At 33.9% G+C, this 27369-nt stretch overlaps 1 protein-coding gene across 30 annotated transcripts in view; it reads left to right on the forward strand.

The window, feature by feature from the left end:
- The window catches only part of PTPRD (protein tyrosine phosphatase receptor type D), a 1865527-nt gene that overhangs the window by 459180 nt on the left and 1378978 nt on the right, over positions 1–27369 (forward strand). For 28 of the 30 annotated variants that reach the window (XM_072959433.1, XM_072959445.1, XM_072959436.1 and 25 more), the window contains 2 exons: positions 14456–14527; positions 19391–19463. The gene's annotated coding sequence lies outside the window, so the exon portion shown is untranslated. The remainder of the gene's footprint in view (positions 1–14455; positions 14528–19390; positions 19464–27369) is intronic. The other 2 variants (XM_072959432.1, XM_072959441.1) reach the window with 1 other exon arrangement.

The raw sequence follows: 27369 nt of genomic DNA on the forward strand, positions 1-27369 counted from the left end.
AGAGAACCTTGAGCACCTGAAGATGACACAGATTGTAATAATTTAAGAAGCCAAGGGCAGCAAGTCAGGACAGGGAGCACAAACAGATGAGGGCTGAGGTTAAGGAATGCAGTACAACTAAGCAGAAGGTCAAGAAAGTAGTAGACAGGAGTTGTTAGAAAACATGGCAGTGGAAATGTGGCGAACATCTGTCTCACCTAGGAAACATTTTATGTTTCCCTATTTCTTTCAGCAAGAAATAGACAGCTGGGTTTAAGAGCAGAACTGGCATACAACCTAGAGGCAGCAACTGCTTGTGTTGGGAAACTACAAGTCCACCTGGTTGAAATGGGAACTATCTGAATGAGGATTTCTTGGCAATCCTGCTAGGAAGACATAAAAAATTAATAGCATGAGGTGGGCAGTTAGAAGGAGCTAATATTTCTGTGCTAGGAGTTTTAGCTGTATTACCCCAGTAAACAATGCTTGCAACAACTTTGAAAAATTGGATAGTAATCTTTAAGAGATGAAGTAACTATACCTGAGTAAAGTTAAATAAATTGCCTATAGTCAATCACTGACTGATTAAGTACTTACATCCAAATACACAAGTTGACAATATAGGAATAAAACCCAGTTTTTTACTGTTATTCTACTCATGCACAGTAGTGAAAAATGAAAATGAAATTCCAATGAAGAAATAAAAAAAAATGAAATTCCAATGTTTTCATACCTACGGAGTCAAATGAAAAATAAAATTCCAGTGTTTTCATACTTATGGAGTCAAAACAAGATTTTGGCAGGGGTGTGAATGTGGGAGCTGTAATAGTGGGAAAAAAAATTACGTGGGCAGTGTTGAAACAGAAGTCCAGAGATGCAGAATTGCAAACATAAGAAGGATATTTTCTTTTGCTGCATTTATGGAACCTGATTTGCTCTGAAGAATTTAATCACTACAAAATAATATAAAATTAATAATAGTAGTACATATGCAACCATCAGTGCATATATAGTAAATACTAGGTATGCTGAAGCCTTTACAAGCATGATCTCTCATATATACATTTTTTTTTCATAAGAACCTTATAAAGTTCTAATATTATCCTCATTTTATAAGTGAGGAAACAGTTACTGAGAGTTTAGGACACAGGCCCAGGGTCACATACTTATTGAAAGTTTGGAGCAGGGATTCATACATGAGTGTCAGTCCGTCGTGTTTATCGCCTTCAGACTTTGTGACTTTATGTTCACAACATAATACATTTAACTTACACATGTTATTCAGATTATTCAGTATTCAAACCATCGGTGAGCCACCATGACATTATTCTTCCTAAGGATTAAATATTCTTTGTCAAACAACAAATCAAAAGATGTTTAAGTAGTAAAATATCCATGGCAACAAAATATCCATGGCTTTTAAAATTGAGTGATCCATTTTCATGTATATTTGATCTGCTTATTATATATAAAATATTCTAGTGTGGATGTCTTTAGTTGTTTTTCATTGAGCGTGCAAAACAGATTTTTATATGATAAGTGTAGTGGTGTTTCAAGACAGCACGGTTTTTGTGGTAGTTCTGTTTTTATATGTGGTGAATGTTTGGTTCAATTATCTTGTTTTCACTATAGAAGTATCCAGAATAACAGCATATACTTGTTCATCTTCAGTAACTGAGTGTGGAATATGGTTTTCTGAGTGTAATCATGCATCATATCTTTTCAGATAAATGGTGCGTGTTTGATTGAATATATTTTTCCCTGAAATACACTGTGAAGTTGCAAATAAATAGTATCTATGTTTAGATAGACTTTGTTTTCTGAGAAACATAAAAGCACTCTAAGACAATTTCTGTTACGCTTTCACATTTCTTATTCTGATTTTCAGCCTATCATGTAATTAAAAACAAGGAAAAAATAGGGCACATGAAGCAGCATTTTGTAAAGGTGACGAGTTCACAATATTGCTTTTAGCTTAAAAAGCCAAGTTTTCCAAATCCTGAAACAATTTTGAGTGTTGAGGCTGTAATTAATAGTCCCTCAAGTTCGTCTGTGAAGTATCAGAAACTTGTAGATAAAAGGGTTAACAGTCCAAGAACATAATTGTGATTTAACTAGCAAACCTAAAAATGTTTATGGATAACTGATTAAACAATTACATAAAACAGAATGTAATATAAAAATTATCACTAATGTGTGTGCTTTACTATATTTATCTAAAATCACTAATGAGGCCATCTAGAGAAGCTATTTATGACAGTTTGTTAGTAATATGGACAGGCAAATTACTTGGTCATTAGCTACATCCAGCTGCTAGAACATTTTTGTATAATGCATCAAATTAAAGGAAGGTAGTATTTTGTAGCTCAACATACTGCATATTTCATAAACTATCAATATCTCATTAGTACCAAAAGTGCCATTTTCTTAAATTTAGAAGAGGAACCATTGACAGCTTTATATTATTTTAATATTCTCCCCAGTATTGACTTGCCATATATTATTAAAAAAATTGCAAATATTAAATAATTAAAATAGTTTTGATTCTTAACACACAATATATGGAACTAGCTCTTTTTAGAAAGTGATGAAAATTAATATTTCTTATACAACAGCGCAGACTAGTGGCCATGTCTTTACAGCATATGCTTGTCTTATTCTGGGACATGTCATCTGAGGCAGTAGTCTATATTATGGAACACTATTAAACAAATTACATATATTTAAATACTAATTATCATAATACAATATAGTTTATGGAGCTTAATAGTACACTTGTCAGACCTATTTTATTCATTATATTTTGCATTCACTCCAGATTGCCTAGAAATTGTTCTGAAAATGATAGGTAAAAAAATACATACATAAATGCTATTACAGATAGGGTATTTAAAGAATATCTAGTTACTAAGGCTTCTGTGATCTGCATTTTTTTAAGCTTACAATACAACTAGTCATCTGTAAGCAATGCTATTTTTTTAGAATGACAGATTGATAAAACTGTAGTTATTTTTTACAGATGCCAACCCTCTTGTTTCCAGACTCTTGATTTATTTGAAGTTCTTGTAATATTTAAACATAATTTCTCTCCCCTCCATTTTAGGTTTTTTAAGTTAATAAAAATTTCCCAAATTATACTTTTTTATACAACAAATTTTTAACAAATTTGTCTGTTAGGGAGTAAAAGGATGCTACTTAGGCTAAAAAAAATAAAAAGAGTTATAGAAGTTTTCTGAACTGTTTCCTAATAATGTGAATAGAAGAAAAGTATGAGCAAATCACTTCAGAGACCTCATTTTGATCTCTAAATCTTGAGTAAATTTTCTTTCCCAAAACGCATAATCAGACCTTCCTACCTTGATTGTATCCACCATCTGGAATGATGGAAACAGAGAGGAGCTATCACACTGTGACATGCAGGAGATTTTGGGAGCATAATAATTAATTGACTGTTACTGAAATAACTCATAGACTGGCAGCAAAAGGAAGGTAGATGTTGAATTGCCTCACATAGCCAGCATAGTGGATGATAAGCCTGTGATCAGTAAAAATTGTGCCTCTTTCCATGAAGGCACAGAGTGTGCCCTATAACTTCTGAAAGGTTTGTGTTAGTCCCAGCTCTGTTACTTATCGGCTCTACATACTTGAGAAAATGTGTCAGTCTCCCTGAGCTTCAATTTCCTAATCTATACATTGAGTATAATATTAATAACCTAACAGGGAGCCCCAAATGACATAACCTTTGTGAACTCTGAGAAATGCAGACTGAGAGCAAATTATTTGATTAGTCCAATAGCCAGATTCTCAGTCTACATTTGTGACTATTTTGTTTGTGTTCATACAACAATGATATTAACATCACACTTTAATCTCTTTTTGTGTGGGAAGATCGTTAAGTATCAACCAAGTCTGATTGCATTTTTAGATCTGAAAGCATTTTCCCTGGATGTGGAGCCAACATAATAAATTAGAGCTCTGTGATATCTTCCAGGTGCTCTCTCTCCTGCCCTCTTGTGTATAGATGAGAAACTGACTGAAACCCAGAAATATCCAATAATGCCCACTTTAGGTGTGTGCCAAAAGTGAGATTGGAATTTAAGAATTCTCAGTTTAAACTCGGTGATCTTTCTTTCTAGGCTCTTAAACTCTTCAACTGTTCACATTATGAGGATTGAAAATTTTTTTCAGAAATACAATCATATTAGGTAAAGCAATGAATTCTTGGAAATCTTAAGCTTTCTGCTTACAATAAAAAAATTCTCAAGTTTTTTTAAAGTGCCAGGTGGTAAATATCAGTTAGATTTGGTGGAATGAAGTTGGGTCGGAGAGAAACAACGAACTTCAGGGTTGGGGGCCAAATGAACATACCCAGGCAGCCCTCAGCTTTCCTGTTCTGGGATTCTCCCTCATCTGGGTTGCTCTCTACTGATCCTCAGTTCTCTGTATTTTACCTTCCACAAACAAGACCATCTCTGTCAGTTCCTTCACGGATGCTAATGTGTTAGTAGTAGTCTTGCTAATAGCCCTCTCATTATTTTTCCTAAGGGTAACTGTATCTTACTAAGAATGCCAGCATCAGGCAGTAGTTAAAAGTGCTGAGGGTAGAATTCTATCCCGGAGCAGGAAGAGCGGCATTCTGCATTCTCAGGAAATGGGCTAGATAAATAGCTTTCTTTTCTACAGCTCTATTGGGCTACTTTTAACTATTGGCAATCTATGGTGTTTTAATACATTGTATTTAATAGATGAATCTCCTTTCAGGATTAATCTCTGTGTCTTCTATCTCCCTGTGCCTTTTTATGCTGATTCCTCAGAATGCACAGTAGTAGGACCAGAAATGGAATAAACTTTAAATCACCCATAGAGAATGACCCTTGTGGCCACTGAACAGGTGAAAAGGGGGTTAAATTCCCTCTTTTCTTTTACATGCCTACAGGGCCTAATTTGCAGGTGTTTAAATTTCTGGGAAAACGCAGTCAGAAGTTTTAAGTATTTTGCTACTTCTGCTGCTGCGTACCCACGGGGCAGTGCCCTATTTCTTACCATTATTCATTGTCGTTCTGGCTTCTCAGTAGCAATACTTCTGAGGATGATTGTGCAGTACTGCGGTTGCTGCTTTACCTGAGCTGGAATGACAGTCCAGAAATGCTGTCACTGAAAATGTGCTTCTAAGAAGGATGCTATTTCGCCATGAGCGAATGAGATCATACGTTATATTTAGGATTCACAGGGAAGGCAACTGCTAATGAGTTACAGCTTGGATCTAAACTTTATGTTTTGTTTAAGTTACATTAGCTTTTAAGAAATAACTTTTCTTTTTCCTAGCTGATGAAATTTCTTAAAATGTGTAATCATTTCATATATTTAATCATACCAAAAATAAGATTGTAATGTTTGATAAGAGTAAACCAATTAGTGACACTTTCATATCCGTGATACGCAGATTGCTGAGATTTTTTAGGCTAGGTTTATTGCTCATATTAAACTTTTTAGTGAGTCTTGTAGAGGCTCAAATATAAGGAGGCAATTGGGAGTGGCTTTGCTTCTTCCCCACCCCTCAGTTTAGATGGCATTAAATAATGGGCTTGAAATAGTTGATCCAAAATATATCATGCTTATTTCATAGTCCTATTTTATTTTAGGTTTCTAAAAAGCAATTTACTGATCTACTGAGAAAACTATTTTTTGTAGTTAAGATCTAGAAATCTGATTCTTTTTAAGTTTGACATTCTCAGAATTCAATTCCACTGAATTTCACATTTCTACTTATTTTATTTCTAGCACATTTAAAATTAAAACTGGAAACTCTTCAATGACATAGTCTCAGTCTTTTCCATAATTTCAGACTGTCTCAAGATATAACTATGTATTTTTCAATCCACAATTTTTGTGTGTGTGGGCATGAAAAAATATCATTTGTAATTGTTTCTTTTAAAAGTTATTTTCTTTCACTAGTGGCATAATGTGTTTTTGTGAGTTGTTAAAATATATTTTTCTTCTAGAGAAAGCATGTGCTTTTTATGGAAATGCTGTATATTTTTACATTCTTATTTTTCAGAAACACTGAAATGCATTTACTTTAAGAAAATGAAAAACATTTTTAAATGTATCACTCTCTTGCAAACAACAAATAGAAATTGTGAAAGAAAACCAATCTCACCCACATTACAGTAAATTTAGTTAGCGAGAAGCTTGAGTTTTACTGTAATAGCTTTTAAGCAGATTATCTAATTTTAAAATAGGACTTATTGCACTTTGTGTGAAACTGAGAGAGAATAATACATTTCAGTTTGTCTAAATGCTTTTAACAGTGAGATTGATCAGTGCTCAATTTAATTTTGCATTTAATACCTTTTGGCTAAATTATTCCTCCCATTTTTTATCTGATTTTTTTTTTTTAATCTCATCTTTCGAAGAACCTTTCCTTTCTAGGGAAGAAAATGTTTAAGCCATCTACTGATAAGTTAACTACCTGAGCCCCATAAACAAGCCTGCAGAAATCAATTTGTAGACTCTGGTTGCTAAGGAGTTTGCTGCTGGTTCTCCCGACAGCCCTGGGCAGTCTGCTAAATTGAGAGGATCGCTAATGCTTATTTGGGAAAAACAAGGGTGAATAAGCAGTGATTGCATCCCACATTCAGGATAGTGGCAATTAGGTTGTAGTGATTTGGCTGCCTGTGTAATTGGAATTCTCAGTTCGTTGTTTGGGCAGAAGCACATCTGCTCCTGGGTCTCCCTGTGAGATATATCTAAAGTGTTTTGACCAATTGTTGAAACTGCTGGATGGCTACTTATTCAAAGCTACAACCTGCTTGCACAAAGACTGTGTGAGTGTTCTTAATGCAACAGCATCAGACTTGAAACCAAATGGAAATCCTTTTGAGTTCGCTGGTCATGAGCCTTCCATCAGTGCATTCATTTTTATTGATCCTTTGAACCAAAAATGTGTGCTCATCTCATCTCTTCCTCTAGTCTGAGCATATTTTCCCAAGTAGAGTTCTACCAAACACTGAGGTGGTTGCTGCCATTTACTTTTTCTATTCCAATTATATCCTCACTTTTAAACAAAGCCATTTGTTACTGAAAACAACATGTATGCCTTTGTGATTCTGACTGAGTACACTTTAACTCAAGGCAATTTAGGAATGAGCGTTTCTGGTTTATTTTCCTTAGAAATTAAAATAATTCAAATTGTGAAGCTCAGACTTTAAATCACAAATATCTTACATTCTTTGTTCTCCAGATGAGCTTAATATTGTTTGTTGATTGTTCCCATTTTGTCTTTTCTATCCCTTCACATGATGACACCAAAGCACTTGTACCTAATTTGAAGTCTCCACCTAAATTGGAAGACGAGAGCAGAAAATGACCATAGAATTCATGCACTAACCCTCATCCCCTATATTCTTTTCCCCAGATGAGAAAAGAGAGGCGCAGAAGCTGACTGACTTTCCTTAGGACACAGAAAAAATTTAACCCAAGATTTTTAGTTCATGTTTTCTTTATGTGAGGAAAATTTCTTTCAAGTGGAAAATGAAATAAAATGTTCTTGAATTCACATAGTAATCTGGCTTACTTGTGTAACTCTTTGCAATTTTTAATGCAACTGCTTTTTCATTTCTGTATAAACATATACAGATGCTAGAAACTTATAAACTTTAAATTTTGGCAGACAAAACTCACATAGCCTCTTCTCATAACTTTATTTTGGCATATCATGAACATAGCTGCCTACAGGGACACAGACAATATGCATGCCTTGGACTTTTTATGAGAGAAAAATCATGGTCTTTGCATTTATTTTATATATACAAATGAGAGCTTTAAGTTGTCAAAGTATGAGTAGAAGGGTGACTTTTATTTCATAATTTTTATAGATTTTCACTGTTTTTGGCAATTCAGCCATATTTTTGATGGTTTGGAATTCTATCCTTTCCTTAGGAAACTGGGCTATGGAAGACGGGAAGAGTTCTGTGCTCACCAGATCTATGCATATACCTTCTTTATATAGCCAGTTGTAAATGAAGGTGGAATTTAGGTCACCTTTTTTTCATTGTCATACACCTTTTCCCCAGGTACATAGACTTGCTACCCCAACAGGGGAAGGGAAAAGACCTCAGTTCTTGTCATACCCTAAAGATAAGATTTCAGGCTGGGAGATAAGATGCGTAGCAAGAGGAAAGTACACCTCCAAGAATGGAAGGCAGGCTGCTCCAAGGGAGGGAAAGCACTGGTCTTTGCCTGCCCCTTCTCTTACATCCTCGCTTAGAGGTGCTCTTGGATTGACGGCTCTTGCCCCTGGAGTGCTTAGTCATGTTTGTCCCTTTTGTTCATGTCCTTAGCCCTGATGCACACAGAAAGAAACCATGGGTGGGGTGGGTCTAAACCGCAATGCTAATTACATTGCAGCGAATACTGGGTCATGTCCAGTTAGGTCCTTCTCACTAACTCGCAGTTGTGGCTGTCAGGTTCTAACCCGTTTCTTGCTGGCACTCATTTAGAGGGAGTAGTAAAGCCCCTTTTTGCTGGAGGTGGGCATAGCGCCATCTTCCTGACCATCCTCCCTGTCCTCCACCTATCTGTCCAGTGCCCCCACTTCTCTAAATACCTAAAAGACTGATCTTAAACAACAGCAGAATACAATATTTGGAATCAAGACTAGAGATTAAAGTTTATTATCAGCTGGTGTAAAGAGTTGTAATTATTCAGAAAATCCAGGTGAGATGTGAAGATCTAAACTAACTTAGAACCATAGAAACAAAGAGAAGAAAATTGATACAGTAAACATTTTGTACCCATAATCTAGAAACTGAGTGATTACAGCTCCATAAGGTGATTAAAAGTGAAATCTCAGTTGATTCTAGTGAGTCTGACTTGTGCAAGTGGGCAAATATCTTTCAATGTGTAGTGGTTCAGTTTGTAGGCAATCTGTTCAGATCACAGCTTCAGTATTTATTAGGGGCTAAGCTGACCTCTTTGTGCTTCAGTTTCTTCAAAACGGTGACAATATTAATATCTCCCTTACCAGGTTGTAGAGTACTTAAATAAGATATTTCAAATGTCAGTTCAGAGTAAATGTGGAATACATGTTATCTATTACTGTTCACAGAGCTAGAGATTGCAGGAGCAGATTAATAGAAGAAAGGTGATTGAACGTTTTCGTAAGTTGAATTGGGAATGTCTCTGGCACATCCAGGTGTAAATGTCCAATAATAAGTTTGATATTCAGGTTTGGGGGCTAAACATGTGGGATTTATCAGTAGTAGATTATTTTTGTGACCATGACTTTGTATGAAGCTATCACAAGAGATGGTATGTATTGAGAAGCAAAGTGTCAAAGATGAAGTGCTGAGAAAAATATCATGAGATACACATGAACAATTAATAAAGAAGGAATAACCAGAGTGATAGGAAGAAAACTAGAGGGAAGCAGTGCCATGGAATTTAGGAGAGAAGTTGTAAGATGGTAACAGTAGTCAACATAAGGCAGGTAACAACATAACTGAAGTCTGTATTGGGATTGTCAATATGCAGGTCTTTGGCAACTCCAGATATAGCAGTGTTGGTGCCCAAATCTCTAAGAAAGTTTATAACCGGTAAACAGGGGGTTTGAAAGTTGAGTTGGTGAAGATAAACTACTCTTTTTGAGAGGGCGTGATTGAGAAGAGACAAATGGAAAAAAATAATGGCTATATAGGATGCAAAGCTTAGAAGACTTACGTTTGTTTGCTTTATTTTCCTTTTTCATTTAAAATGAGATATTTGAGCTGTCTTTCAAGTTCCCTTCAGAGGAATAATTTTCTAGATACTACAACTGCAGTTTAACCAAATAGAATATCTTCTTGTCTGTAAGATAAGTGACATGCTTTCCAACAAGATGAAGAAAGTTGCCCTCTCAAACATTAGTCTGTTCCTATTGGAAACTTGTCTTGATTAAACCGTTCACTAAGTGTAAAGTCAATGTATCAGTTTCCTCTTTCAGAAGATGTTTGTGCAGTTTATAGAATCCTGGTCAAATTTCTTAAACATCTATAGGTGTCTTCTGCTGCTATTTGATACCTAAATGGTTGACTCAGTTTATGGTGGGATGTCATCTGATGTGATATTTAAATGGTGATGAAATTGGTGTTTGGTAGGCAAATGGGCTTTAGAATGTTTAGCCAGACCGATCTGTCAGAAACATCAGTGAGTTAAGCATGGTAGGTAACGCTTTGGTCACCATCTAGCTGTTAACAAGCTACCATTTGTGTGTGTCAGATGTCACAGAGAAAGGGATGCACCTAGGCCCTAAAAAGCAGAGATGCCACTAATATGTGCATATTGTCCATTGTAACTTGCTCTGGTTCTTATCAAGAGCATTAGTCAATTATTATGTTTTTTTCCATATCCAGTACTGGATTTACTTGAAAGACATGCAATGTGAGTAGCAGTGGGTGTGCTGCCAGCTGCCAGTTACGGATATCTAAGAGGGAACCTTATTTTCGACCTACAGGCCAGCAGTAATCTGCCAAGATCATTGACAAAGACTATCATATCCCATGATTTAAATAGGCACGTGTATACTCCCATCCTTTAAACACGACGGATGATATAGGCTTTCTAGTTCTTGGACAACGCTTTCCAGTTAATCATCAGAATCATGCTGTTTTGCTGCTATTTATTCACCAATCTTTTTCCAGCCCAATATTTTGGACAAGGAAAACATTATTATTAATAAAGAAGTCATTGATTAGGAATTTCATTAAGAAGGAACTCAAGTTGTCAGAGCTGGATGGCATAAGATTTGGAATGGAGGAAATGGACTGTCAGCTTGGTCTAGACATTAGCAGGGTAGTGAGACTGCGGAAGGCAGAGGTTATAAGGTTTTGGTTAGAGGGAATATGAAGGGATTGACCTGGGGTCAACCTGGATGGGGAAGTAAGAAGAGCGAAGGGGGAAGTAGACTGGGAGAAGAATCAAAAGCAGGGACCTATATTTATGATTTAGAGGAAGGAGTAGAGATTGAATAATAGGAGTAATAGGAGAAGAAAGTTATTGTAAGAAAAACAGAATTTCAATGAGACAGAATTAATTTTAACTTTACCTGTGGATTAAGACTAATTGCTTGCATGATTATATTTTATGATATTTTAATGTAAGCATTATATTTTATATGTATATATCTTTAAATTATATGTATTTATACATGTCTTTTATTAGAAAATGCATGTTTAATATTTGTTCATAGAAATCCTTTATTACAAGAAGGTAAAGAACTTTCCAAATAAGTGCACCTACTATTTTTATATTTTCACTTATTCTCCATAATTGTTTATCTTTGCAACCCTCAGAAATATCCTATTTTATATAATTTGTTTCATGATAAGAACAGAAGGCATATTTAAAAAATTTTTCCCTTTTCCCCAGTATTATGTATCTCCTTAACTGCTGATGCTTGTTATGTATTTATAGTCAATTTTAGTGTTCTAAGAATTAAAAGCAGTTACCATAGGGTAAGATTTAATTTGTAACATTGATGTTTGTGGAATTAAAAAAAAATAATTAGTGTGTGTGAAGAATAGAGTTGAGCTTCTAAATTTATAATGGCAGATCTTATGTAATTAATGAGTTTAAACATGAATAGCATTAAAAAAAATTGTTCTTGTTTGTGTGTGCTTCTAGTGTATGAGAGTCTATTATTCACTTTTTCTGTGAAAGCTAAAAGCAAAATATGAAGTGCCAGAAAATGGTAACAATACAACACAGAAGAAATAAAACAAAAAGAAATAACAGGAAACCCAGCTTCAAAGAGCACAAAAAAATCCCAAGCTCTTTTAAGAACAACTTGAGTAAAACCGGGCAGTGACTCAATGTGCTTGAGACTCATTTTTCCTAAATTTTAAAAGGGAAGAATGCTATTGACCATATCTAATCTCAAAGTTAAGTGTATACTCTAAATCTCAAAAAAATACTTTTTTAATAAGGCTTATAATAACTTGTGAATCAGCTTCTAAAAAGAAAGGGTGGCAGTATTCTCTTGCATGTTTTGAACACCACCATCTTTAAATATTGCTTTAGTGTCTGAAATATGCATCGTTTAGGGAAAATGGTTGGTTTTAGGAAATGCGAAATTCGTATCACTAAAAGCTCAAAATTATACTCAGTTTTTATAGATGCTGTGTTTGTTAATAATATAAAAGGCTTAAGATGTTCAAGGATAGAGAGGTAAAGTTCAAATTTAAAAGCTATTTTATTTTTCATTGTTTTTTTTTTTTATTTGGGGGGGTAATAATTAGCTTTATTTACTTATTTTAACAGAAGGACTGGGGATTTAACCCAGGACCTCCTGCATTCTAATGCTAATTGTAGCAGTCTACCACTGAGCTACACCCTCATTCCTCAAAAAGCTATTTTAAATCTTACCTAAATTAGATTCCACAATTTAAGGTAACATGAAAGATGTTTCATGATGTTGAATGCCCAGGTAAATACCTAGTAATAAATTTTATTTTTCTTTTTAAACTTCCTGATATAATCCCAATGTATCTAGATAATGGTTTTATAGCTTTTTTGCTTATTTACATGAAAACATTGGTTCTAAGACTGCCTGAGGAATACTGGGGAAGAGCAGTGAAGAGTAGAATCCCTTGGGAATTGCAACTGGCTTTGAAAAAAATGTCAGTTCCACATTTTGACAATATGTGAAATATCTTTCTCATTCCTTTCTTCTGGTGTTCCCTTCCCTTTATCTAGCATATGTGACGTGTAGACATGGGTAGCCTATTATTGTACTCAGAATAAGAGGCTCTGTGTCAGACTGCCTGCATTTATATCCCGGCTCTACCATTGACTGACTAGGAGGTTTTGGGGAAGTAACTCACAATCTCTTTGCTTTGGTTTTCTCATCTGAAAAGAAGAGACATTAACAGCCTGCCTCACTAGTTTGCATTTAATCATGTAAAACAACAAACAAACAAACACCATAATATATAAAAGGTATCTGGCAAGTAGTAACTACTCAATATATGTTATTTTGCTTAGGTTCTGCTGAACTTAATTTCTTCGTAAGTTCAGCAGAAGGTTATAGAAATACTTTGTAAAATTTTAACATTATTCATTAAAGGCTTATAGAAGAAATTAGTTTTGAAGAAATTAGTATTCTCTTAGTCCTGGGCAAGAACTGTTTACCAAATTAGACAGAATAGCAGTTCCTACCTTTCAAAACTAAAAGTCGTTTCTTGGTCAGCCAGTGGAGATTTTGACATTGATCATTTTAGAAATAAATAGTAGTACTAAGACTCTCCAATTAACTAAAGTAATCTTTATCTATCTTTATCTATACACAAATGTACATATATTTGTATGATTATAATGTTTTCCCTGCTAAGTAGTCAGAATTCTACTGAATTCTAAATTTCTGACTACTCACAACCATCAAACATGATTGCTGTTCCCAACAATCTAAAAATTTAGTTGAGGCAAGAAGGCAGATATATGAAAAATATGTGATGAAGTGTGTGCTAATATTAGAACAAGCCTAAGAATGCAATACAGATTATGGCTTCCTACATTAGTTGAGTTCAGAGTTTAAACTGGTGGCGAGGGAATGTTTTAGGAAGAGAAAAACCTTTATGAAAAGTGGGGTTGTGTGTAGGAGGGGACATTTGGATCAGATGTGGGGAATCGTGATGAACCCTCAATGCTCACTCACTTCTTTGTATTTAGTAAATGGTAGAAGTTTTGCCATTTGTGATTTCTCTTTGGAGCTCAAGAGGAAATGCCCCACCAGTCATTGAACAGTTGGTGGGACCACCTGATGTTTGTCACCCAATTCAATTTTCTGCTGCTAAATGTGCAATTTAAACTGAAATATTTATTTATCTATGATTTTTCTTTGAGCAGTACTGTGCTGTTTATTTGAAAGTTGTTGACAGCAGTACTTGGATGTAGGACAAGTGTTCTATAGATAATAAGCATTAATTGATAGACAATGCTTCCTGAATCTACCAGAAGACATATCTGAATAAGGCGTAGTATAACACTAAAAAATTGTGAATGATTCCTTTGCTTATGCAACAAAGAAGGACAAAAACAGATGTAAAGATCTTATACATAAAATATGTTGTTTTAATTAATTAAATGTCATTTAAAAAAAAGAAAATATTTTTGTGATTAATCAATGAATTAATTTCTTATAGTATGAATTTTATATTAGGGAAAAACTTAAGGATTATATTTGTTCTTTAAATGTTTTCTTTAAATGGCTTTTCTTTAATATATTCTTTAAAGGGGTGATAATACATTTTACATAAAGGAAATAATGTGAACACCCTTTTGATGGTATTATTTCATGGTACTAGTCAATTTCATTAATCTATCAAGTGTCAATTATTGTTCTTCTCCTTTCTCATCTCATCAAGTGGCTTAGATTTGGCATCATATAACAGCCAAAAAATGTAAACTCAAAATGTATTTTCCTTTTTTTTTTCTTTTTCAGGGAAATCTTGAGGAGTTTGACACTTTTCATCCTCCAGCCATTACTTATCTTGTGGGAGAAGGCTGTACATTGGTAAGTCTCCCTCATTCTAATTAATCTTTTTAAAGTTTAGTTTAATAAAGTTTATGACTTGATGGTAATGTGGAATAAGCAGGATTAATTATGTGTGTCAACATCATTGCTTGGCTAATTAGAGAATGGCTATTTTTCCAAACAATTTTTAACATTGGGATTTTCTTTCTGTTTTTAATTACTCTTGTAATAGGAGTACTATTAAAACTTGTAGATGCAAAATTAAAATTATGTGGAGAATGGAAACTAAAATGTTTTTAAGTGTAAAGTCATGGTGATATTGATTTTAGGTGATTTTGAGGATACTTTATTCATTGACACCATGGCCCCACAAGCAGTAGATGAATGAGCATGCATGATGAGGTCTGAGGATGCAGTCAAATAAAAGCTAATACATTCCATCAGTTTACTTAATACATGATAGTCATTTTGCATATTGAAATTCAATTTTAAAGTTAAACAATTCTTATGTACTTTCATGACATAATGCATGACAAATGCATGTCTTTTTGCCTCAATTTATTTTTTTCCTGCTATCTGTAAATAATGTTAACATATTCTGGTATCATGTTTCTGAACAACCCTCCTCTCAACCATCCACTTAATTCTCTTTCTCTCTTTCTTACACACACACACACACACTCATAAACACACATACACACACATAATTCACTCATTTCTTAAAGTATAATGTGTTACATTAACCGTTAGTTAAATTAGAACTTTCCCAATTCTTCTATACTACAGTTTTTGAGGTACTTCTCATTCCTCACATACTTTAGAGCTATGATCTACAGACGTTTTTGATGAAACACTCCAGTAGTTAAAAATGTTAAATATGCAAACAAATATATATGTACATTATTTATAAATTACATAAATTTACCACTATCTTTATATACCTTTTATAGATAAACAGTAAAAAATACTAAATTCACACTATAAAATATTAAATATACAGTGAATATATATACATATGTATACATATAATAGCACATTAACTTCTCAACTTTGATATACACATATGTATATACATTCACTATATATTATATACTCATTGTATAATATATATTCAATGTGTGTGTGTGTGTGCATATATATGTATATATGCATAGATAGCTAGATAGATTTGTTCTAGTGGAACTTTGGGAACCCCACTTCTAGAAGTCCTGTTTTCTTCTATTTCTTTTAATACCCAGAAGTTATACTGGACATTAAAGACTATTAAAAAACAAAAACAGCTTATTTTAAGTATTAGATTGAACAGATACACTGTATGCTACATGTTTACAAGTGTGTTTATATGTTTATATACACAGGTGTGTGTGCATGTGGTTGATGTGAACAGGATTGGCTGGCTCAAGTAATGGAGATGGTTTATAGTGGCATCCAATGACCTTATTGGAATACTTCTCTTCTGGAAAGCTTAGGGAGTAAAAGAATTCAAAGGGGTTGCTATAGAGAATCAAAGAACCAAATAGTTAGGAAGGACAACTTGTGTTGTATGGAATACCACCGAAGAAATCTTGCCGAGATGATATCTTGGCCAATGTAGATTCACACCATTTATGGTCTCTGTATGATAGATTCCCTTAGTCATTCATAAGCTTGCCAATATTTTTTTCTCAATACTGTCCTCAGTGGTGGCCACCAGATGTTATACTATGAAGGGAGAGAGGAAGATTAAATGGTTATAGCAAAGATCATTTAACCCAAATTGTTTCTGCATGTGTGAACCAACAATCCTATCAAATTTCTTTTTCACAGTGTACCAGATAACGTTCTTGGAATGTTGACTATAAATAAAGAACCTCCTCATCCTATCCCTTGCAGTAGGAACTCACATTTAACTGAAATCAAGCCTTATCAATAAAGTTCAAATCTGAAGCCAGGCAGAGAGATGATGAGACATTAAATTAGAAACTCAGTACTTTCCAGACAAGCCAGTCTTCATTGAATCTTTAATATAAAAGCCTTCATAATTGCTAATTCCACTTATTTGAGCCCTCTCCTAATTCAGAGCCGAACCAGTTAGGAATCAATTTAAATGCTCCGTTTATCTTTTTCTTTCTTTCTTTTTTTTTTTTTTAAAAACCCCACTGTTCCTGACATTACTTTCTCTATTCTTGGGCCCTAGAATTTGTCCATGACTTTGCTCTCAAGGAGAAAGAGCAGAGCAATCAATTTTGCAGTTTCATTTTGGATTGAATTTCTCATGGTCTGTGTTTTGGGTAGTCAACAACTTCATAAAAATGTGTGAATTGGCTGCTCGTAGAAGGGAAAAAAAAAAAAAAAGAAAGAAAGGAAAGTTTGTTTACTTTCTTTCCAGAACACAAATGAAAATTTAAGCAGCTTTGTATTCAAAGTTGCTGGTAAAAAGTCACAAACCACAGAATTCAAGGATAAAGATGAGGTGAGGTGTGTTGTAACAATTGTTTGTTTCTTCATGGAATGTTCACTTTGTGGTGTTCAAGACATAGGGCCACTGCTCACACTTCAGCGATTTTCCCAACTGGAATTTCTGTCATTGGGTAGGTTCCCAATGGGGATTCCCTTACTTCCGTTACCAATCACCAGGCTGTTAATATATTTAACCCTGTTCTTTGCTGTAAATTTCCTTTTTTGCCAGATAACCTCTCTCAAGATTTAATATTAGTCCAATAACTTCTTTTTTCAGTAAATAGCTCTCACAGTTGAACTCATCTGCTCTTGTAGCTTCAAGGATTATTTACAACTAGCGATACTCAAATCAACATGTCCTCTTAGGTTCTCATTCCTGAGAATCAAATCAGCATATCTAATTTGATAACACATTAACTACTCAACTTTGAATATATTGAAATTGAACTCAAAATATTTTCCCATAAGCCTAATGCTGTCTTTCCCATTTCTGGAAATAAATAATACCTATGCAGTTTCCCAAAAAGAAACCTGGGAAATATCTTGAATTCTTTCTCACCTCTTACTATATTACTCACGAAGCATTGTCCATTCTTCTTCTGGAGAGACGGGAAATTTTACAGGAAGTAAGAAAAATGTTTTACACACACACATATTTAAAATATACATATATATTTTAAAACATTTTGAAATGTGCTGGTGGAAACTAAATCCACTGAGAGATACAAAATGATCACCATAGTCCAAAACAAGGACGAAAAGATAAATGATTCCCAAGTAAGAAGCTAATGCTGAAGTATTTTCTCATTTAGTGCATTATAATTTTATTATAAACCTCAATCTCTTTATTTTATTAATAGTTTTAATTTCCTACCATAAATATATATGCACATGTCTTTATAGAACCATTGTATCATTTCCCAATAACTGCAGCAACTTTAATGTTCAAAAACTTTTATTATGTGAAACATCCGTGAGAAAAAGATTCTGTTCCAAAACTGCACACAACACATGCTTCTACGTGTTGTGATCAAGCATAAATTATTCTCTAATCCTTTCAAATTGAATAGAACATATGACAGATTTTTCACTAAGTGTTAATCATGTTTTACTGCTTTTTTGTTCACAAACTTAGCATGACCAAAAATATTATTTGGAAAATGCTAATGTACATCTCTACATGTTATGTTATGGGGCCATATTTGTGAGCCAGGAAACAGTGATGTCTGGATAAGTTGGAGAAGTTCATACACAACCCATTTCCTTCTACCCCCAAATTCAATGCTTATGCTTTTATCTCAGTGGTTTTGAACATCATAATGTAAATTTGCATCCATTTGCGCAATGTTTCCTATTTATTACTGGAAGAGGAAAGTTTAGTTGTCTTTAGGTTATATGATACAATAAAATTGATAATTCATATTCTGTTCCATCTTTTATTTAATTATAGTAGACTTCTGCGCACCCCACCAATGTGTGAGATTTTCAGGAATCTGACTCTATATTCCTATCAATGGCCAGAGTGAACTGAATTAATAGAAGGAATTACCCCTTTTTATTTATCCCACCAAGACTCCATCCCCAGAGGAATGCCTCATTGTTGCAGACAATACATTCTCCGGTTTGCTGGCGGGCCTTAATGGGATGTTAAAATCGATTGGAGCAATTTCTCTGTCACCTGAGAAGCACTGTAGGTTTTGTGGCCTGTTCCAATTTCATATCCTTTTCATGTCTTTTAAAAAATTGTACATCACTAACCAAGTGTCTTCCTCATTTATGAGACCATGACTTCCTTTTTCTGAGGAAACAGTTCTTGTAAATGTGCAATATACCTGGAATCCAGGCCGAGCTACCACAGTGGTTGTCAAAGCCATGACAGATGATATCGCCTGTGACATAAGGCTCATGCTGCGTGTTTGCAATAGCAGCGCTCCTGTATTGAGAAAACACTGCCCCCTTGTGAAGGCAGCCTTGTCCTTGTGAATATTTCCAAAGCTTAAGCACAGATGACAGCATGAAATAAACGAAAACAACTTTATTTTTGTCTATGAGTGCCTATTTTAATCATGGTCAGCACAATTATTTCCCTGCCCCCGAGAAACTCAGGCAGGCTTCCTGGTTTCTAGAGTTTTCTGATAACTTTATGATGGTAAAAATATGTCCACAATCAATTTAAAACTTAAAAACAGTGTCAGTTCACGTCATCCCTCTGGATTAATGTGGAAACCTCTTTTTCCTGTGAGTGTGAGCCATTTTCAGGCCAGTGGTGCAGGAAGGAAGGAGGCGTTAGCTTTTTTCCTCTCCTCTGTTCAAACCTTGTGTGACTCCTCCTCCTCCAGCTTGCTGAAAGGCTTAGCTTTGGGGCATGGTGAGAGAGAAAAGGTATGGGAATCAGTATAGTTCTTAGTTAAATGATATTGGCCTGGACTGGTAGGTATTTAAAGCTGTTATTTTTTTCATCAGTACATCTGTGGTTTCTTCAAAGACCCCACCAATCTCTGGAGATATCTGCGCAGCAGGACCTTGTATGCAAGTGGTAAACTTTTCTTAGTTTCATTGCTTAAACCTTCATCAGCACTCTGACATCAGGTGTTACTTCTGGTTTTTCTTTCTTGAGATATTCATGCCCTCTTGGCCTCCTTTCTGATAGGATCCTTATCTCATTTTTTTTTTTTATTTCTCAAGTGGAAAGGTTGAAATGTCCCCCAAACTGTAGCACAAATATTTAATTCCCTAAAGGGTCTCTTACAGTCATTCTCCTGTTTTGGGATTGGTAGATTTTACCCAAGTTCCTGAAAAGTCAGTGGGAGAAGTTTGTAGCACAGCTCTCTCCAAGGAAGTATTCTTCAAGTGTCATCCAATTCCTTACTTTCTCAATGCAGGCGAGAGATTTAAGAATCACCTACATTTTAAGTTATCTAACATTTTTGTAAATTTTGCATCTGTTTGGTATGTACCCAGCCAAACAGCCATTTGAATTCCTTCTTAGATGCACAAAGGAAGTCTGAAAGAAATAGGAATTGTCCCAAGACCAATGTTGACTCTTAAGGAAATCTAGTAAGATATTTCAAATCTGGCTGTCAAATGGTTTTGTATTATAGTTGTGTTCAAATATATGTATTGTCACATTCATCATTCTCAGGTAAAATTGCTTAATAATCATAAAGTGTCAAAATTTCTATAAGGAGTTTGGGAAGAGTGCTAATGAATAAGTATATGAGGAATGAAAACACTTAGAATTAGTGAATTGTTACATCTGATTGCAGCGCTGAATATAATACAGCATTTTATCACTTCTTTAAAGCATGACGTTATGAAGTAATTATGCAATTACTATAAAAGAGTTTTAAATTTGTAGTTAATAAAAGGTTTACATTCTAAGGCATGTTATTTTCTCAAGGCATCAGACATTCGCACTGATCAATAAGACATAATAAACAACAAATAGAACGAACCCCTTTTCAGAGAGAAAACTACCTTCCTGGTTCAGAAGCAGTTAGACTATATAAGCCTCTATTTATAAATTCCTACGTGAACTTACTCTGGAATGAATTTTAAAAGCATTATTTAAATATAAAAGTTAACACTTTAAACAATGATGACAAGTGATTTAATTAACACATTCTAAAATATTTGTTACCTTATTTTTATCAAATATATCTCATGAAAATGACAATGCAAATGTTACTTAAAACACTTGAAAATGATTTTAAAATGATTGGACATATGAGTCTTATCATTACAAAAGTATAGGATGTACATGACAGAACATAAATAAATAATAAACTGTATAGTGTTGACCTGAAACACATAGTCAGCCAGATATTTCCTAGCAAAGATGGGTTTATTCGGGATCCGCAGAAAATTGCAGTTTGGCATCTGCAAGCATGGCGAGCTATGTGCAAGTTCCACCAGGACAAGAGATGAAGCAGCTTCCACAGAGAGAAAAAGGGAGTTGGGAGGGCGTTAGTAAATGAAGAGTCCATGACTTTTCATTGTCTGAGTCCCTGCCAGGAAGGAGGAGTCTTTCTTCTTCCTTTTGGGCTCTGCTGTTGTTGCAGAGTGTGCGTTCACCCCTCTGGTCTCCCAACTCCATTTAGTCGAGGTTTCTGTTACTAATTTTTTACCTTAATTAAAGCAAAAGTACTTAGAGCATACAAATTAAAGCTCTCATTATGGACAGAAGCATGTTTGAAACACTTCTCAACTGTTGTTTTGAAGCATAAGACACTAAAACGGAGTTTTGCTGAAAAGTGAACATTGGCATATTCACCATGAATGTAAGGGATGGAGGGAGCTGCTTCACGACGTGAGGAACCCAAACCGAGAATGTCTTACCTTTCTTAAGTGCACTTTTGTCTCTTTCTTTTCTTTTTGTTTCTTTTCTTTCTGACTTAAATACATCTTAAGCATTTTTACTTAGGCCCTAACTTGCAATGCAATATAGTAATTGAGCAGTAGTGGCTAATGAGATGGTAATCTTAGGATTTAGCCAATAAGACTATAGCTTTTAGAAATTCTGTAGCAACGTAAAATGTGTTCTGTTCGAGGTCTGATGATACAATACAGGAGGAATCACATGGGGAGAGTGCAAGAAAGAAGAGCGATACATAAGGAATTTTGTGAAGTATTTGAAGGTAAAAACATAGAAGTTAGATTTACTTAGAGAAAAGAAGTAGAGCTTTCCTTTTGTCAGGTGCATGATAGAAATCACATGCAGAATGCTTTTGTTTCCACCGAAGACTAACGAGAATTTTTGCTTTTAAATGTATGGTACCGCACACAGCCACATACATCTCTAGCATGGCTGGAAGGGCCCAGGCTCCCTTCCCAATGGAAGCCCTGAAGTCTCCTTTACTAGATAACTTTGTAGAAAGACTGGAACATAGCTGAGGTATGGCTTTTGATCTATATGGACACTGAGAGATGAGATTTTTGAAAATACTCCTTTTTTTTTTTTACTTTTTTTTTATTGAGTGATAATAATTTTACAATGTTATGTCAAATTCCAGTGTAGAGCACAGTTTTTCAGTTATACCTGAGCATACATATATTCATTGTCACATTTTTTTTCGCTGTGAGCTACCACAAGATCTTACTTATATTTCCTTTTGCTATACAGTATAATCTTGTTTATCTGTTTTGCATATGCCTGTCAGTATGAAAATACTCCTTTTACTGGAACCATTATATGGAACATTAGCTTCTAGGGGGAAGGATATAGCTCAAGTGGTAGAGTGCATGTTTAGCATGAATGAGGTCCTGGGTTCTATCCCCAGTACCTCCTCTAAAATACATAAACAAACAAACCTAATTACCTCCTCTCCCACCCCACCCCCCAAAAAGTTAAGAGCATTGGCTTTTATAATGATACTCAGAATTCTTAAGGTAGTGAAGAACTTTTGAAACATCATAGTTTCTAATGTGTGAAGAAAATCTTGAAACAATGTGTATTATCTACTATATATTTTAAATGATTAGTCCTAAGTAATTAGTCATAACAGTGATATATTTATATATATTTAATGATTTACAAAAATATGATTAGTGCTTTTTTTTGAGTAATGTCAAAAAACCTTCAGTATTTGCTGTATAAACCGGTTAAAATATCATTTTCATTTTATTTTAACTTTTACATTTTAAACAAAGAGTATATACTTTTTAGTACAAGACAATTTTCTGAGACAAAACCCAATTCCACCCAAGGACAGCTTTATATAAAGCCACTATCAGATTTTTTTTCTGCAGGCATAAGAAATACTGAAGCATAAAACATGTTAAAGGGAAAACCTAATTACAACCATGTAATTCAGTGGGCTTTCTGCTCTGTAATAGTGAATTATTGAGAACAGGAAAACAATTAATGGAAGAAATCATTTCTAAAATGGGAATTCGGCATTTGGCTCTAGTTTATTGCATTTTATTCCTCCTAGTGGCTAAAATAAAACTTAGTCAGTGTAAATCTTAACTGCTGCCCAATCTACATAAACTGCAATAAATTAATTTAATGATTTTACGTATACTTTAAAAGGAAATACCCAATGTGTGGAACTTACATTGTGTGGTTTTAATCTGTGCCGTACAAGGGACCTTTGTTTGTTAAATAATAATAAACAATATGGATATGTTTCTTAGCGAGATTGCAGTGTGTTGGGCCAAAATTGTTGGTTCATTTTAAGCAGAGGGAGAAAAAAAAGCCCAAATAAATTAGAAGCATTCTTTTTAATATTTGATTATAAAACGGCTCCTCTTTCAAACTAGAAAGTATTTATTCTTTAAAATAATAAATCTCTAACTTTTCCAAATGACAATATTAAAGTGATTATAACTTCAAACTCTATATTCAAGATCTGAAGCTGAATTCAATATAGGAAAGTTAAAATTATTGTGTCAAGTATTGTTATGAACCCTTACATGCATTGATAATAAGAAGGTACTAGTGTTATACCCATCCTAGAAATTCAAAATGTGAAGTGAAAACAGAATCCGTCAGAAATTTGGCATTTTCACTTTTTTTGTTGTTTTAGCTCCTAAACCTTTGAGTTTCTAATTTAAATCTCATCCCCTAGAAATCCTGACTGAGAGGTATTTGTGATTTGAAATAAAACCAGCCTTACAGGCAAAATTTTTTCAAATAATATTTCCTTTAGGGAATCTTGATACTTCACATATTAGTATAAAACCAAATTCTTTTGAAGAAAAATTCCCCTAAAGGATTATGCATATTAACCATGTCTATATTGGAAGTGTAATTCTAAAATAAATTATTTTAGCAGGCTAGTGGTATTTGTAATAATAAACATTTTCAGAAGCTTAGAAATGTAAACATTTTATCTGATAATTTAGTCATATGATAAATGTAAAATTTATGAGGAGCCATAGATCCTGGGTTAAGGAAGCTCTGAAGCTGGTAAATATGCTGAGAAAATTGCCTAAATCTGGTGACTTTAGTGCTTCAGTTTATTTGGACCTCATAAAAGAACCAGAAGGACAAATTCCAGTTTACATCACTAAAAACCAAGTCTTTGTCTCTTGTTTTTTTTCCTTCCCCTCTTTCTCCCTTCTCTCCTCTTATTCCTCTTCTTCTTCTTGTTCCTGTGGGGAAGTAGAGTTGGGTATGTGTAGTGGAATTGACAACCTGATAATAAAATCATGTTCAAAAATGAAAGAGTATCATGGGCTAAAGATGTGTGTAACCCATGATCCAAAATTTCACTCCTAGGAACATAACCTAAAGCAATGCTTATAAATGTGCAAGAGGAGTCATTTCCAACATGGTACTAGCAACATTATTTGTACTAGAAACAAACAAAGCAACAAACCTAAAACCAGTGTACAGGTTTGTTCATTTTAAAATTATAATTTTCCTTTTATAGTCAATAAGTATCTTATGGAGAGATCCTTTGAGACTTGTGTAAATACCCTTTTCTTTCTCAGAGTTTGAGCCACTGCTTGTAGCCTCCACTGATGATTTTAAAACTCCATTATTTCCTCTGTATTTATTACTTTACTTTTTTTTTTATAAGGAAGAGCCTTCCTATCTATCTATCTATCTATCCATCTATCAATCATTTATATCTATTTAAACACATAAGTTTGTTTTATTCAATTGGTTATGACCCATTATTCTAAATGGATTACTATAAATAAATGTTTCAAAAGAAACTTTAATATCACTAACAGCAAAAAAAGCATTTCCTAATACTTTTTAAAATGAAGAAAATAACAATTATAATATAAAGTATTCATCTGTCAATCATCTAAAGTGAACTTTCACCCACATTTTGACACATATATTAAGCCTTTATCAACTACTTATGCCTTAATTCAGATTGATAGCAAGTATGTACTAACTGCCTTACATGTCCAGAAATTAAATCTCACAGTAATGCTTATTTCAAAGTTGAGGCTAAGATTGACTTCTACTTCTTTAGTCCCTATATAAAAAAACTGAATTGCCTTTATATTTTGACTGTGTCCTATGCAACCTCAGTGCTCATTGCCAGTTGATTGCAATTTCATTTTTAATAGTTCTCAAAGGGTTTCTTACACAAAGAAGCATGACTAATTTGAGCGTGAAATATATTCACATAGACACATTGACTTTGTGTTACTGTGGAGGCTGTTCTACTGCTGTGATTTTCTTAACTACTTAAATATTTATCTAACGTAATAGCAATAATTCTAACATGTAAGTCAGCAGCTGTTGGTGCACATATATTTTGCTGCGGATAAATTCAATTAGAAGTATTGCTAGCTAAACCGATCAAAAAGCAGGTAATTCTGAAAGGTCAATTCTGTGTTATTGTTACCCATAATCATTCCCCATGCCTTTAAGCCTATGAAATCCAAATGAAACTGTAAGCTATAAAAATAAATTATATAAAAGCTGCCTAAGGAGGTAGTGAGAGTTCTGTACACGTGAGCAAGACACTTGTCTACAGAAATTACTGTAACTGGATTATCCACTGTAAGACTGCTCTAGTGAATGCTATGTGGCCATTACTATTTACAGACCCGTATCTCAAAACACATTTTAATTGATCAACCCCAAACGATCCAATGAGGTGAAGTGCTAACTGAAGTAGTTTTAAATACACTCATAAAATGGGTAACAAGTCACTTGAATTACAAGGGAAGAAAAGCACAGTTGAATATAGAAATAACTGCACTTAATCATATCAGATGTCTTTTGTTACAATAGAGATTGATGGGAAAAACTGTTAGGAAATAAATCTATATCATATAACTCTAAATGAGGATTCAAAATATATTCATTCCAAATAAAAGTTTTTCTCTCCTTTTGTTAACTTATTTTATGTCTCATTTCTCATCTATAAAGTCAGATGTCTTTTCTTCAACTTACTACTTGTTGAGGCTGTCTTCCCATCCTTTTTTTCAGTGAAATATGCTGAAACAGTGTGGATGAAATATGAATGTAATTTAATGTTGTAATGCAGTGTACTACTTTCAGAGTGAATCATATTTTTTATTATGCTCTCAAGTTTTTAGGAAACAAAGTTCTAAATACATCAGTAACTCTCCAAGTCAAAACCCACATAGAATTATTTAGGGCCACTGAATTTGGTATATGCAGTTAATAGTTTGCATAATGAAGTGTGAAAAGTAAATGTAGAATTACAGATTTGAAGACAAAGGAGAAGTGGAAAAAACATAGACTTTGCAACCTAACCACCTGAAATGAAATTGCAGCTTTGGCAAATTACTTAGTCTCTCTGAGCCTTAGTTTTTTCATGTGTGAAGTGAGAGCAACATTTGTTTCATTCATTAAGAAAGTATGGCAACTATAAAATATATACACCTAAAAACAGCCCCAAAATACATAAAGTAAAAAGTGACAAAATTGAAGGGAAACTAAACCATTCAATATCAATAATTAAAGATATCAACACCACAATTTCAATAACTAATAAAACAACTAGGGAGAAAATCAACAAGGATATAGAAGACTCAAATAATGTATATACCAACTAGACTAATAAATATCTATAGAAAAACTACACTTAATAATGACAGAAGAGAGACAGGAAATATTTTTTACACACAGAATGAATCATTTAAATAGCAAATAATATTATCCAGGTTTGGGTTTTGTCCCATATATGAGAAGGACCTTGCAAAATCAAGTGGAAACAAATTAAAAATTTTGAACTGTGTATTTCTTTTACTTTTTTATTGAAGTATAGTTGATTTAGTTTATATAGTTTAGATTATAGTTGTATTAGTTTCAGGTGTAGGGCAAAGTGATTCAGTTATATAGAGATAGATAGATAGATAGATAGATAGATAGATAGATAGATAGATTGATTTCTTTTCATATTCTTTTCCATTATGGTTTATTACAGGATACTAATCATAGTTCCCTGTGCTATACATTAAGACCATGTTGTTTATTTTATATATACTAGTTTGTATCTGCTAATGTCAAACTACAGATTTATCCTTCCCCAACACCTTTACCCTTTTGGTAACCGTAAGTTTGTTTTCTGTCTGTGACTGTTTCTGTTTTGTAAATAAGTTCATTTGTATTATATTTTAGATTCCACATATAAGTGATATCATATGATATTTGTCTTTCTTTTCTCTGACTTACTTCACTTAGTATGATAATCTGTAGCTCTGTCCATGTTGCTGCAAATGGCATTATTTTATTCTTTTCTAATGGCTGAATAGCATTTCATTGTATAAATACGTCATATCTTCCTTATCCATTTATCTGTCAGTGGACATTTAGGTTGCTTCCGTGTCTTGGCTATTGTAAATAGTGCCACTGTGGACACTAGGGTGCATGTATCTTTTCAAATTTTAGAATTTTCTCTGGATATGTGCGCAGGAGTGGTATTGCTGGATCATATGGTAACTCTATTTTTAGTTTTTTAAAGAATATCCATATTATTTTCCATATTGGCTGCACCATTGTG

This window comes from Vicugna pacos, chromosome 4, assembly GCF_048564905.1.
Source record: "Vicugna pacos chromosome 4, VicPac4, whole genome shotgun sequence".
Classification (NCBI taxonomy): domain Eukaryota; kingdom Metazoa; phylum Chordata; class Mammalia; order Artiodactyla; family Camelidae; genus Vicugna; species Vicugna pacos.